The sequence below is a fragment of the Pinus tabuliformis genome, chromosome 9 (genome assembly GCF_031772625.1).
Source record: "Pinus tabuliformis cultivar Carrire ecotype Pingquan chromosome 9, CPIR1, whole genome shotgun sequence".
In the NCBI taxonomy this organism is placed as follows: domain Eukaryota; kingdom Viridiplantae; phylum Streptophyta; class Pinopsida; order Pinales; family Pinaceae; genus Pinus; species Pinus tabuliformis.
The window spans coordinates 1,966,197,081-1,966,209,146 of NC_142307.1; positions in this window are offsets into that span (position 1 = coordinate 1,966,197,081).

The following is a 12,066-nucleotide window of genomic DNA, read 5'->3' on the forward strand; positions in this document are numbered from 1 at the left end:
ACAAAGGCATGACACTCTCCCGATCGCCGATTGCGATAAGGCTGCGGACCCGACGGGAATATAGACTGTGGCTTAATATCATATCGCATCCGCAGTGATCGCAAGTCATAAGGGATGGCGCTATAATCTGCCGATTGCGATAGCGGCATGGACCTGATGGACTTATTAAAAACAGTCTATAATATGTCGCATCCAGAATGTCGGAACTGTTCAAGGTGCAAGCTCCGAAATCCGGAGCCGAAACTCTTATCAAGCAAAATAGAAAGCATATCAGGTCCGCGGAGCAGAGAATCCTTATCGCATCAGCGAAATCCGGAGCTGAAACTATTATCAAGTGAAGTGTAAAATCATATCGGGTCCGCAGAACTCTTGTATCGCATCGGAGCAGCGGAGGTAGCGATCGCCGAAATCATCCGGAGCTGAAATTATATTTGGAGCAGCCTAAAGGAGATCGGGTCCGCAACCCATCAAGACTCGCCGATATGACGGATCCGAATTCAGTTTAGGAAGAAATGTAAGGATGCATCGGGTCCGCGTTACATCGGAGGAATGGGTCTATTGGTTACAGCGAACGCCGATGTTCATCGGACCCGAAACAATATTAAAGGGAGTCTAAAGCCATATCGGGTCCGCACCTCGTCGGAGGTCTAGGCTTAAGAGTTATTGCGACCGCCGAAATCCAGACCCGCCGATAATTGTAAAGGCGGGTGCATAATAATTGGAGTCCGACATTTGACTTAGAGCGGGGGTTTATAATGTTTTCCATGTATATTATGATACATGGCCGCGGGGTTAAGGTATATATTAAAACCTGTGCGATGGTTTATAAAGCCTGTGTGATGGTTGATTAATGGCTCGGGTGGTGGCTTCCGATGGTCGATTAAAGCGCTCGGTGATGGTTGATTAAAGCGCTCGGTAATGGTTGATTAAAGGCTCGGTTGGTGGCTTCCGATGGTTGATAAAACGCTCGGGTGGTGGCTTCCGATGGGTGATTAAATACCTCCGATAAAGCCTGTAAGGTATTAACCACATGTCAAGGGCCGAGTTTTATTTAAGAAAGGGGAGTTTGGATTTTTCTAATCAGATTTTGGAACACTTGTATAGACAGAAGAAGCAAAGGAATGGAAGCCGAAGTGTCAAGCGATCAAGTGAGGAGGAAGCCAAAGAGCCAGCATGTAAGAGGAAACGAATGGACAGGGGCATGGAGCATATAAAAGCAGCAAAAACAGAGAACTGTAGTGGTTGTTCGTGAACGGTATAACCTGAGCATGAGATAGTGAAAGCAGCAGAAGAAAAGGGGGCAGCAGAAGCAGTGGAAGCTGAAAAGAGCGCAACAGCACACCAGTGTATACCAAAGAGGTTGGAGCCTCAGAATTGAACAAGATTGAAGTCCTTGGGAGTTGGTGCTCCTAAGTCCAAGATTGGTGTCTTGGCAAAATAGAGTTGGTGCTCAGGAGGTTGGAGCCTCACCAAAGTCCAAGTTGGAGCTTGGCAACCAATTGTGACAATCTATTTATTGTATTTATTTTACTACACAGTTATATTAATAAAAGCATTTATTCCTGCTGTTCATTTTGTGTTCTGAACATATATGTTTTAACTAGTAAAACAATAGTGAGAAAAAGAAATACTTATTCACCCCCCTCTCAGTATTTCCAACAGGAAATAGCAACAAGAAATGCTAAAAATAGAAATACTATAAATAACATTGCTATAAATACCATCTCAGGTACCAGTGTTGGATATAGCAACAAGGAATGAAAAAATGGAAATGCTAAAAATAGCATTGCTAAAAATAGTATTTCTGGATAGATTCCAATTTTAGTTAGTCCTTGAACTAAAATTGAAAAGTAAAATTTGAATTTGATCTTAACAACTGTTTGTAAAATAATTAATTAATTCGTCTTGAGTTAATTAGTTGTAGGAAATCAAACATGAAGTCTATGTGAAGACATGCAACAATTTCTTCATTTATTGAGGAAGTTATCCCTTGATTAAAGGAGATTAGGATGAGTTGTACTTTGAGTTGTAATTAGTTAGCTGAGTTATCTGAGTTAAGTCTAGTTAGATTAGTTCCAACAGTTTGTGGAATTGATTGTGAGTTCAATTAGTTAATGCATGCATGCATGTAACTGCTGCACTTCAGATAATTGAATATTCTCTCATAAATAACTCATGCATGTCAGTTCAGTCAGAGACCCAGTTGAGATCAGAGGAAGAGACAATGTACTATTAGTTGGAGGAGTTTTCCTATAAAGGAAACTCATCCATGCAGAAGGAATTATCTCCTTTAGGATTGCGCAGTTACTTTTGAGTTTAATGTGTTGTGTGAGAGGTGAATTCACATAGGTGGCAGAATTGGACCCCAGGAGAAACTGTGCAAGGAAATAGGAGGCTTGGAGGGCAGAGGAGAAGGTTTGTGAGAAGCCTTTGACTGTCTATGAGCAGCAGAGGGATTGCACTGAGAGATGGATAGCTTGTGAGCTAAATCTTTGGTAATCTGGACATATTTCCACTTTTATGATAATACAAAGATCAGGGTTTTTAGCTGAGGCTTTCCCCAGAGTATTCTTCTGTGTTCATGTGCGATTGCTTTCTCATTCTCTGTTATATGTGTTCTATTTGATCTTTCTCATAATCGATTAAGCTTCGGCAAGTTTGTTTGTAGAAGTAGATCAAGTATTTTGCTTTAGTATATTGCATTATTAGGTGATCTACAGTGGGAATTTCTACAAATTCTTCAAATATGGCCATCTGTAGCTTTGTTGTGCTATGTTGGTAGAAGACAACCTCTAGTTTTTTGTAGCAATATGATCAACCTACTATTTTGCGACAGTCAGTTCCTTTCACAATTGTGCATCCTCATTCAAAAGATGCTCTGTATTGTCTTGTGCTAATGTCACAAAAGCCACATTTACTACCATGACTACTTGAGGATTTAAGTATGGGGTAGCAAGCTAAGTGGGCTTGATTGTGGGGAAAACTCCACAGTTAAGCGCGCTTGAGCCAGAGGAGTTCTGGGATGGGTGACCTCCTGGGAAGTCCTGGTTACCGGGTGCAAGCCCCGGAAGTGATAATTGATGCTATGTGATTCATTTCACTAGTTTCAATCCCACTTCTTCACCCCTGTGAGCATCACCCGATGCAATGAGTGCTAAGTGAACTATTCAAAAATCATGAGAAATTAGTCAGTTACAACTACCTCCCATGGAAATGGTCATACGTGAATGACTTACTTAACGCAGTTGAATCCCAAAATGATATCTAATACTTGAGGATTCCTCGTGGTAATGGATGTTATCACTTGTTCTGTGGCTATGGAGAGTGGATGATTAGGGTCATTGGGAAAGTACCTTCTCCTCTCTTATACAATTCTCTTCTTCAACTAGTCGAAGGTAAAAACTATATATATCCATAACCCCGTCGTCAGGTGGAGGAACAATTCCCATTCCGTTGAATGGGAGATGGCCACCAGTGAGAGGAGGATAAAATCTTTTTTTCTTAGGGTTTGCACTGTCAGCCACTTTTCAACCTTATATTCCTATTTATTATTAACCTTGGTACGATTAGTTTTCCACATTCACTCTACATCCTGTAGATGAAGCACAGTTGGGGGTTCGAAGTGTCAATCATCCAATACAACAAATGCGATGGATCTGGAAAGAGATTTGCAACATGATATAGTTGTTTGCTTGGCTCTTTTGTAGTTGGTTTGATGTCTTCATCCTCTTCCATTCTATATTGCAGGCCATTTGTTCTTCCTCCATTGCCTTCATAGGTTCCTCTTCCTGTTTATTTTTCAACTCCTCGTCCTGCGACCACTTCTATTGTTCTTCTGCTATTCTCCTTTCCTCTGCTTTTTGCTTCTACAAGTGTTCTTGTCGTTTCCTTTGTATTTCCTCCGCTTTTATTTTCTTAATTTCTTCTATCTTCCTCAACAAGTCTTCCTGCTTATTCTTTTCTTGTTCTTCTTTATGTCTACGCTCCTCCTCTTTCTTATGTTCTTCTTCTAGATGCTTCTCTGCTTCTAACATTATGTTCTCTTCCTCCCTTTGTTTCCATTGCTACTCTGCCTCAATTACACCTTTGCACATTGGATTTTCCTTGAACTTTCTACTACTTTCTACCACTGGATCTTGCTTTATCCTCTTTCTAGGTGATACAGTGTCAACTCGTGTAGTTACTTCATGCTAAATTTCCTCGATCTGTACATATGGTACCTGTGGAACCTGGGAGGGCCCTGCCTCATCTCTTGATCAATTCTTCCTTAGTGCATTGTACCAATTATTGATCTTTTCATCTTTTGGAATAGGTATATTATATCTTATTACAATGTTGCCTACAAATATTCTTGGAATCATATCTATGAAAGTGTTGTGGCCACAACCACCACCCTATCAAAACTTGCCTTGGCAAGCTTTTGGATGGGTCCCCTAGAAGTTAATCTTGCATCTCCCCGAATGATCCATTTTACTCGAGGGATTTAGCTCTCTGGAGAGTCAAATCTTCAATTCACAAATGGTTAAAGCCCCCTTAATAAATCCCTCGCATATAACCTTGTTTAAGCCCTTCATTCATATGCTCATCAGGATTTATTTAACCCACAAAACCTTCCATCGCATCATTATTCTTGTCATAGCTCTTTATAGTGGAAATGCTCAAAAACATGTGTAAATCCCCTTTTCCGCCTATCGCAATCAACACTAAGACTTAGTGTTCACCGTCACCTTCCGGACCTGACGACAGTATTAACCCAAATTCATATATTTCAGGTCCAAAAGCCATATCGCATATCATAATCGGCGGGGTCCTGGGGTTTATATATATATGGCGCACCACTATCCTCCGGACCCGACGACATTATTAACTGTATTCTATATATATCGGGTCCGGAGCTATATCGCATATCGCTATCGGCTAGGCCCAACTCTTATATATATAAAGGCGCGCCACTGTTTATCGGACCCGATGGTTTTATTAAACACGATATATATATGTTTCGGGTCGGGACCCATCGCTTATCGCTATCGGTGGGGTCCGGGGTCTATATATATGGCGCACCGTAATCACTTGGACCCATCGATGATTGTAGAACTGGGCATCTAAATTTTCAAGTCCATCCCAACGCCAAACTCGGGTTTTCCAGTGTTTTCCCGTGTTCTTTGATAATATGTTGGGGTCGGGGTTTTTCAAAGAAGGAGTCTTATGCGGTGGACCCGAAAGGATTATGAACCACGACATATATGTATGTTAGGTCCGGCCAATCGAAAGGTGCAATCGACATAGCTTTAAGCCCAAACACATGGCACGATGCGATGCGATATGGCGGGCCCGATAGATTATAGGCTTTGGTACATAAATTTTGAAGTTCAGTTGTACGGCCCAGCTGCGGGTTTTCACGTATATTCCTGTGTATTCTTTTTTTTGGTCAAATAAGAGTGGATCTTTCTATTAACCTAAACAATTACATTACATATTTTACAAGGTAAACCAAACTTCCTTGCGTTTACCAAAAAATGGCCCACATGACCTAACTGAAGCAGAATTGACTTGAACCTTTAACACTTGGAACCAACCCCACAACTGATATATATGGCTATCCCAGGTAAAATAATATAAAAAAACATTCGACCCCACTACCTAAAAGTTCGGAATTCAAAATAATTACATTCGCGACCATAAAAAGGTGGGTCCGCATTCTCGGTGCATCCGACCCTCCACCATTGATCATCCCTTCGTGGATCCAACGGTCTACATATATTTCGGGTGGACATGTAGCTCGAGGAATACCCGCCCAAAAAGCGGTATCCTCTTCCTTCCCGCTGCTACGTGTCGCTTGCCGAGTGGAATCGGAAGCCATCCTTTGAATACCAATTCCCGCTTATGCCCCTTCTGAAATACCACTCGTGGTATAAGAAACCACTTCCTCGTGAAAGGAATTTCGCGCTTTACCTCCGAGCGATGACCGTCGATCTACCCTTCGGACGCTTTCCACTCCTTGGATGAATTTATGCTTAAACCCCATTTTCTCTACTTTTCGTTGAATCACTGTGTATCCATTGATCCATTGAATTACTGTGACGAACTTGCCACACTTCCAGAATTTGTCCTTACGCCCCTGCTTCCTTCGTTTTCCTCCTCTGATATCAACCTTTCCCATTGTTCCATATCTTTGGCAGCCTGACCTAGACAGTCCTCTAACAGTTTTCCTAGGGGTATCATCTCCCAGATGTACCGGGTGTCCCTTTCCTTTTGAATCACACCTTCGTTTGCCAAATTATCTGCTACCATGTTAACTTTTCTTTTCACATGGACAAAGCTTACAATTTTTAGGATTTGCAGGTGGGAGTAGATACGGTGAAATATTTTGCGAGAGCCTCCAGTGTTTCGACACTTTATCCGTGTAGGAATTTACAGGGTAAGTTCCTCAGAAAGAATACCAAAAGGACACCGCTCACAACCAGATCTCAAATCAATACACCAGTATTTTTGACGTGGTTAAAACCCTCAAAGTGCAAGGAGGGAAACAGTCCACGGCCTGTCCCAACGTGGGTACTACAGGCAATTTATTAATCAAAGAATGAAAATTTACATAAGCTTCTCTCATGCACGGATTACCCGAACAATGACCCTCCATGCGCTTTAAATAGAACTCATGGACCAATCGGGTGTCAAGCCACGGATCAAGTGTCGGTAATACCGAGGTGAGAGTGAACCGTCGGATCACTACATATCGTGACCGTCGGATTGTAAGTTACAAAATGTACAACGGTAAAGAAACACACTTTACCTAACTCTAACCTAACTCTATACTAGACCAAGTTGAACTTAACTATATCCTATGTGTCGGACTATCCTAACATCCCCCCTTAAGAACAACTTGGGATAGGATTGAAGGATTTACAAATATGACACAATAGGAGAAGGAAGGAGGCACTAGAGCCTATCCCCCCTTAGTGACAACTTCCTGAACTCCAAGCATATATCGAAGTTTAGTGAACTTCGCCTCTGTGAGAGCCTTTGTGAAGATGTCTGCAACCTGATCATCTGTTGGACAATATTGCACTTCAAGAACATGGTCATGAATGAGCTTTCTGATGAAGTGCATGTGTAGTTCAATGTGTTTGCTGCGCTGATGCTGGATCGGATCTTTGCATAGCTGAATGGCACTTTGATTATCACACCAAAGTGTGGTTGGATGCTGCTGCTCAAAGCCAAACTCTGATAGGATCTGACGAAGCCACAAGGCTTCCTTACTAGCTTCCACGGCACCACGATACTCTGCTTCTGCTGACGAAAGAGAAATGGCAGCCTGTTTCTTACAAGCCCATGTAATAGGTCCTGAACCAAGAGTGAAGACATAACCGGCAGTAGACTTCCGATCATCAGGGTTACCAGCCCAATCAGAATCAGTGAAACCAACTAACAGAGGAGCTGCTTTGGCACTGTAATGAATCCCAAACTGTATTGTACCTCGAACATAACGAAGTATTCTTTTAGCTGCTTTCCAATGACTTTCACGGGGGTTTTGCATAAAACGAGCAACAAGGCCAACAACAAAGGAAAGATCAGGACGAGTATGGGTTAAATACAAGAGTTTTCCGACAAGTTGACGGTATAAGGTAGCATCAACTTCAGGAGAAGTACAAGAGACTGAAAGTTTGACTCCAGACTGAAAGGGAGAAGGGGTTGGCTTACAGTCTTCCATGTGAAAATGACGAAGAATATCACAAGCATACTTGGACTGGGAAAGGAAAATACCCTCTTGGGATTGCAAGACTTGAAGACCGAGAAAATAATGTAAGTGTCCTAAGTCTGTCATTTCAAATTTCTTTTTAAGGCTGGACTTCACATGGTTTATAAGGTTGGGATCACTACCAGTAAGAATAAGATCATCAACATAAAGAACAAGGATGATAAGAGAGTTGCCCACTTTCTTGGTGTAGACAGTATTGTCAGAATGACACCTAGAAAAGCCAGATTCTAAAAGAAAGCTATCCATTTTGGCATACCAAGCCCGAGGAGCTTGCTTGAGGCCATAAAGGGATTTCTTAAGTCGACAAACAAGGCTGGAGTCTGTTTGTATGAAGCCAATGGGTTGTTCCATATAGATTTCTTCCTGCAAGTCCCCATGCAAGAAGGCAGATTTAACATCCATCTGATGGACTTCCCATTTTAAAGAGGCAACAAGGGAAAGAACAAGGCGGATAGAGTTCATTTTGGCAACAGGGGAGAAGGTTTCAGTGTAGTCAATGCCTTCAACCTATGAAAAGCCCTTAGCAACGAGACGAGCTTTATGTTTATCAACTTTCCCATCTGGTCCATACTTGGTTCTGTAAACCCATTTACATCTAACAAGTTTGCGTCCCTTTGGTAGAGGAACAAGATCCCATGTATCATTTGTCATCAATGAATGATATTCTTCATTCATAGCTGCTTCCCAATGTGGATGGCCTGAAGCTTCTGCAAAAGTGTCAGGATCATGATTTACTGGAGCTTGAGCCAGTAAAGAAGAGGCTCTTTCAAACTGAGAACGTGTACGTCGCTGATCTGTAGGATCACTGGCAAGATCACCTGCTGCATCCCGAGTAGCACGAACCCATCTTGGAAGTTGAGGATCCTGAGAAGGTGGGGGAGGATTATCATCCTCGCTTTCATCATCTGAAGAAGAAATGTTTTCAAAAGTAGAAGAGATAGGAAGAGGTGGCACATCCGCCGGACTAGGCTCGCAGGCCGATTTATTTTCATCAAATTTTACATCTCTTCTAATGATAACATTTTTGGACTTAAATGGAATAAGTCTATAACCTTTTACATCTTCAGAATATCCAACAAAAGTACATTTCTCACTCTTAGGTTCTAGAGCTTTATGCTTTTCATCTGGAATATGGGCCCATGCTTCACTTCCAAACACACGAAAGTGACTTACATCTGGTTTAATGGAACTCCAAGCTTCTTCTGGAGTGATATTCTCTAGAACCTTAGTAGGAGTGCGATTGATTATATAATTTGCACAATTAATTGCTTTGGCCCAAAAACTAAGACTGAGTCCTTTAGATTGCAGCATACAATTAGCCATTTCCTTTAAGGTGCGATTTTTCCTTTCAGCTACACCATTTTGTTGTGGAGTGTATGGAACAGTATGTTGCATTTGAATTCCATTTTCGGTGCAAAAGTTGATGAATGTGTTTTTAACATATTCTCCACCATTATCAGTTCTTAGCTTAAGAATTTGATGTCCAGATTGTTTTTCAACAAAGGCTTTGAAGGCCAAAAAAGTGTTAAATACTTCGCTCTTGAGTTTTAAGAAGTATACCCAAGTGCGTCTGGAGAAATCATCAATGAAAGTTAAGAAGTACTTGCAGCCAGAGAATGAAGCAACAGGAAGAGGACCACATAAATCACTGTGCACAAGCTGTAAAGGGGCTGAGGCGTGCCAAGAGGCACGTTTGTCAAAACTGTCCCGATGATGTTTTCCGAGTACACATCCGGAACAAACACCATCTCTGCAAGATACCATAGGAAGAACTGTCACCATATTTTCTTTACATAGATGCTGAAGGGAGCGATAGTTTAAGTGACCAAATCGCTCATGCCAAAGTTTGCTCACTTCATCATTATGAGCAACAAATACTGAGGGAAGATTTGATGACCCAAAGTTGTGAAACTTATACAACCTTTTGGAATCATCAGCAAGACCAGTAGCTAGAATCTGTTTAGGATCTTTTAGATCCTTGATTACAACATCATGAGGTGAAAATTCAACAATTTTACCTTCACCTGAATGAGTTATCTGATAGACAGATAGAAGGTTGCAGGATAAGGTTGGAACACATAATACATCATTAAACTGACCATTGTCTAGATGAACAGTTCCAGTCCCTACAACATTAAGAGATCTATCATCACCAATATATATATTTTTGGTGTTACAATCATTTAAAGAAGAAAACATGGCTTGGTTTTTGGCCATGTGACAAGAGGCTCCAGAATCAATGAGCCACTCATGAGAATGAGAAGAAGAAGAAGATACATTTAATGCATAACCAGACTGAGATGATTGACAATGACATGCAGAAAGTGCCATTCCGGAAGTTGAAGTTGAAGTAGGATCCACATGGATGTTATGTTTCTTCATTGCGACTTCCAAGGCTTCCATCTTCTTAAAGCATTTAGATTCTAAGTGGCCATCTCGATTACAAAAGTTACAATGTCTATCAGTCTTCTTCCATTTGTTTTTATTGGTCTTATCATTTTGCTGAAATGATCTTTCATTTTGAGGCTGAGATGGTTTAGGACCATTCTTTTGAGGATATGACTTCTTAGGATTCTTTGAATTTGGTTGCTGCTGGGCGGCTAACGCTTTCGTGGAAGAGTTTCCAAGATTAAGAAGACCAAGGTGTAAGAGTTTTCCTTGTTCTCTTATTAAGGAATCACAAAAGGAGTCAAAGGAAGGGGCCTTGTAGTCTTGTCCTTGACAAATGAAAGCTTCCCTTGTAGAATGGAAAGTGGAAACAAATACAGAGTAGGCTGGTCCCAACTTAGTAAGGATGGAATAAATAAGGTTACCATCTTCTTTCTTAACTTTAACACCTTCCAAGAGATATCTAAGGGTCTTGAATTTGGACAAGAAATCTTCAATGCAAGAAAAATTATTAGGATCCAAAGTAAGCAGCTCATTTTCAAGTTGATGGGCTCTAATTTCATTTTTAATCCCAAAAACTTTAGCAAGTTTTTCTAATGCTTCATGAGGAGTCTCAAGTCCTGCAATGTGGAATCTAAGATCAGGAGAAATAGACATCCCTATCAAACCACGTGCTTGATCTTGTCTATTTTCCCATTTTGCCGCCTTGTCTTCATCTTTTGGTTTCTTCTCTTGGTCTGTGGCTATTCTGAAGAGACCTTTACTTCTAAGTAAATCTTCCATGTAGGCTACCCATTGGAAGTAGTTAGTGCTGTCAAGAATGACTTGGCATGGAATTTCCATTTTAAAAAAAAACTGAAGCTGAAGATGCTGAAAGTAAGTGTTCCAATGGATAGATATCGAAAAAATAGGCGGTTTTAAAAAAAACGGCTCTGAAAAAGGCTTCCGGATGAAGAAGTTATGGCTTTTTGAAAAAAAATTGTTGACGTTGCCGGCAAAGTGCGCGAATGTGCGGGAATGAAAAAAATCCGCCCCCACAAAATGGAGACTTGAACCCAAGACCTCCACTCTCTTAAAATAGCTTTGAACCAATTGATCTATACAAAAAATTTGAGAGAGAGAGAGAGAGAGAGAGAGGGAGAGGGGGGGAGGCCTTGGTTTGCGTGCTTGCTTTGAGAAAGCTCTTTTTCCCTACAAAACACAAAACACAAAACCCAACACGAATATGCAAAGAAAAACGAACCTTGCGGCTCGAAGTTAGCTTTAGCCAAAAAACTAGAAATTTAAAAAAAAATCTCAAGGTTAGCTTTAGCCGAAAAACTAAATATTTTTCTCAATGTTTCTGATTTTCCGAGATCACACTAAGGTGCAGGGAAAAGAGCATACGCATGAGAAAAATCCTTCCTTTCTGTTTCTGATTTGCCCAGATCGCACAGAGTCGCAGGGCAAAGAGCATACGCAGAAATGAAAGGTATAGATCCGGTTAAAAAAAAGGCTAAATAAACTGAGACCGAAATAATCAGAGAGAAAATAACAGTAAACTGCAAAAAACACTGTATACCTCCCGATCTGAAAAATGACGCAGCTAGGGCTACCGGAAACCTTTTCGCGTGAAACGAAAGGGGTTCCTCACTGGAACAGATGCTCCGAACGCAACAGAGCAGTCCTCTCGGCCCGAAAGCAGTCAGAAACAGCAGATCTAGGAAACGACAGCCGCATGCAGTTCTACCGGCTTCAGATTTGGATCACCAACGGACGTGGCCCTCAAATAGCTCTGATACCATGTAGGAATTTACAGGGTAAGTTCCTCAGAAAGAATACCAAAAGGACACCGCTCACAACCAGATCTCAAATCAATACACCAGTATTTTTGACGTGGTTAAAACCCTCAAAGTGCAAGGAGGGAAACAGTCCACGGCCTG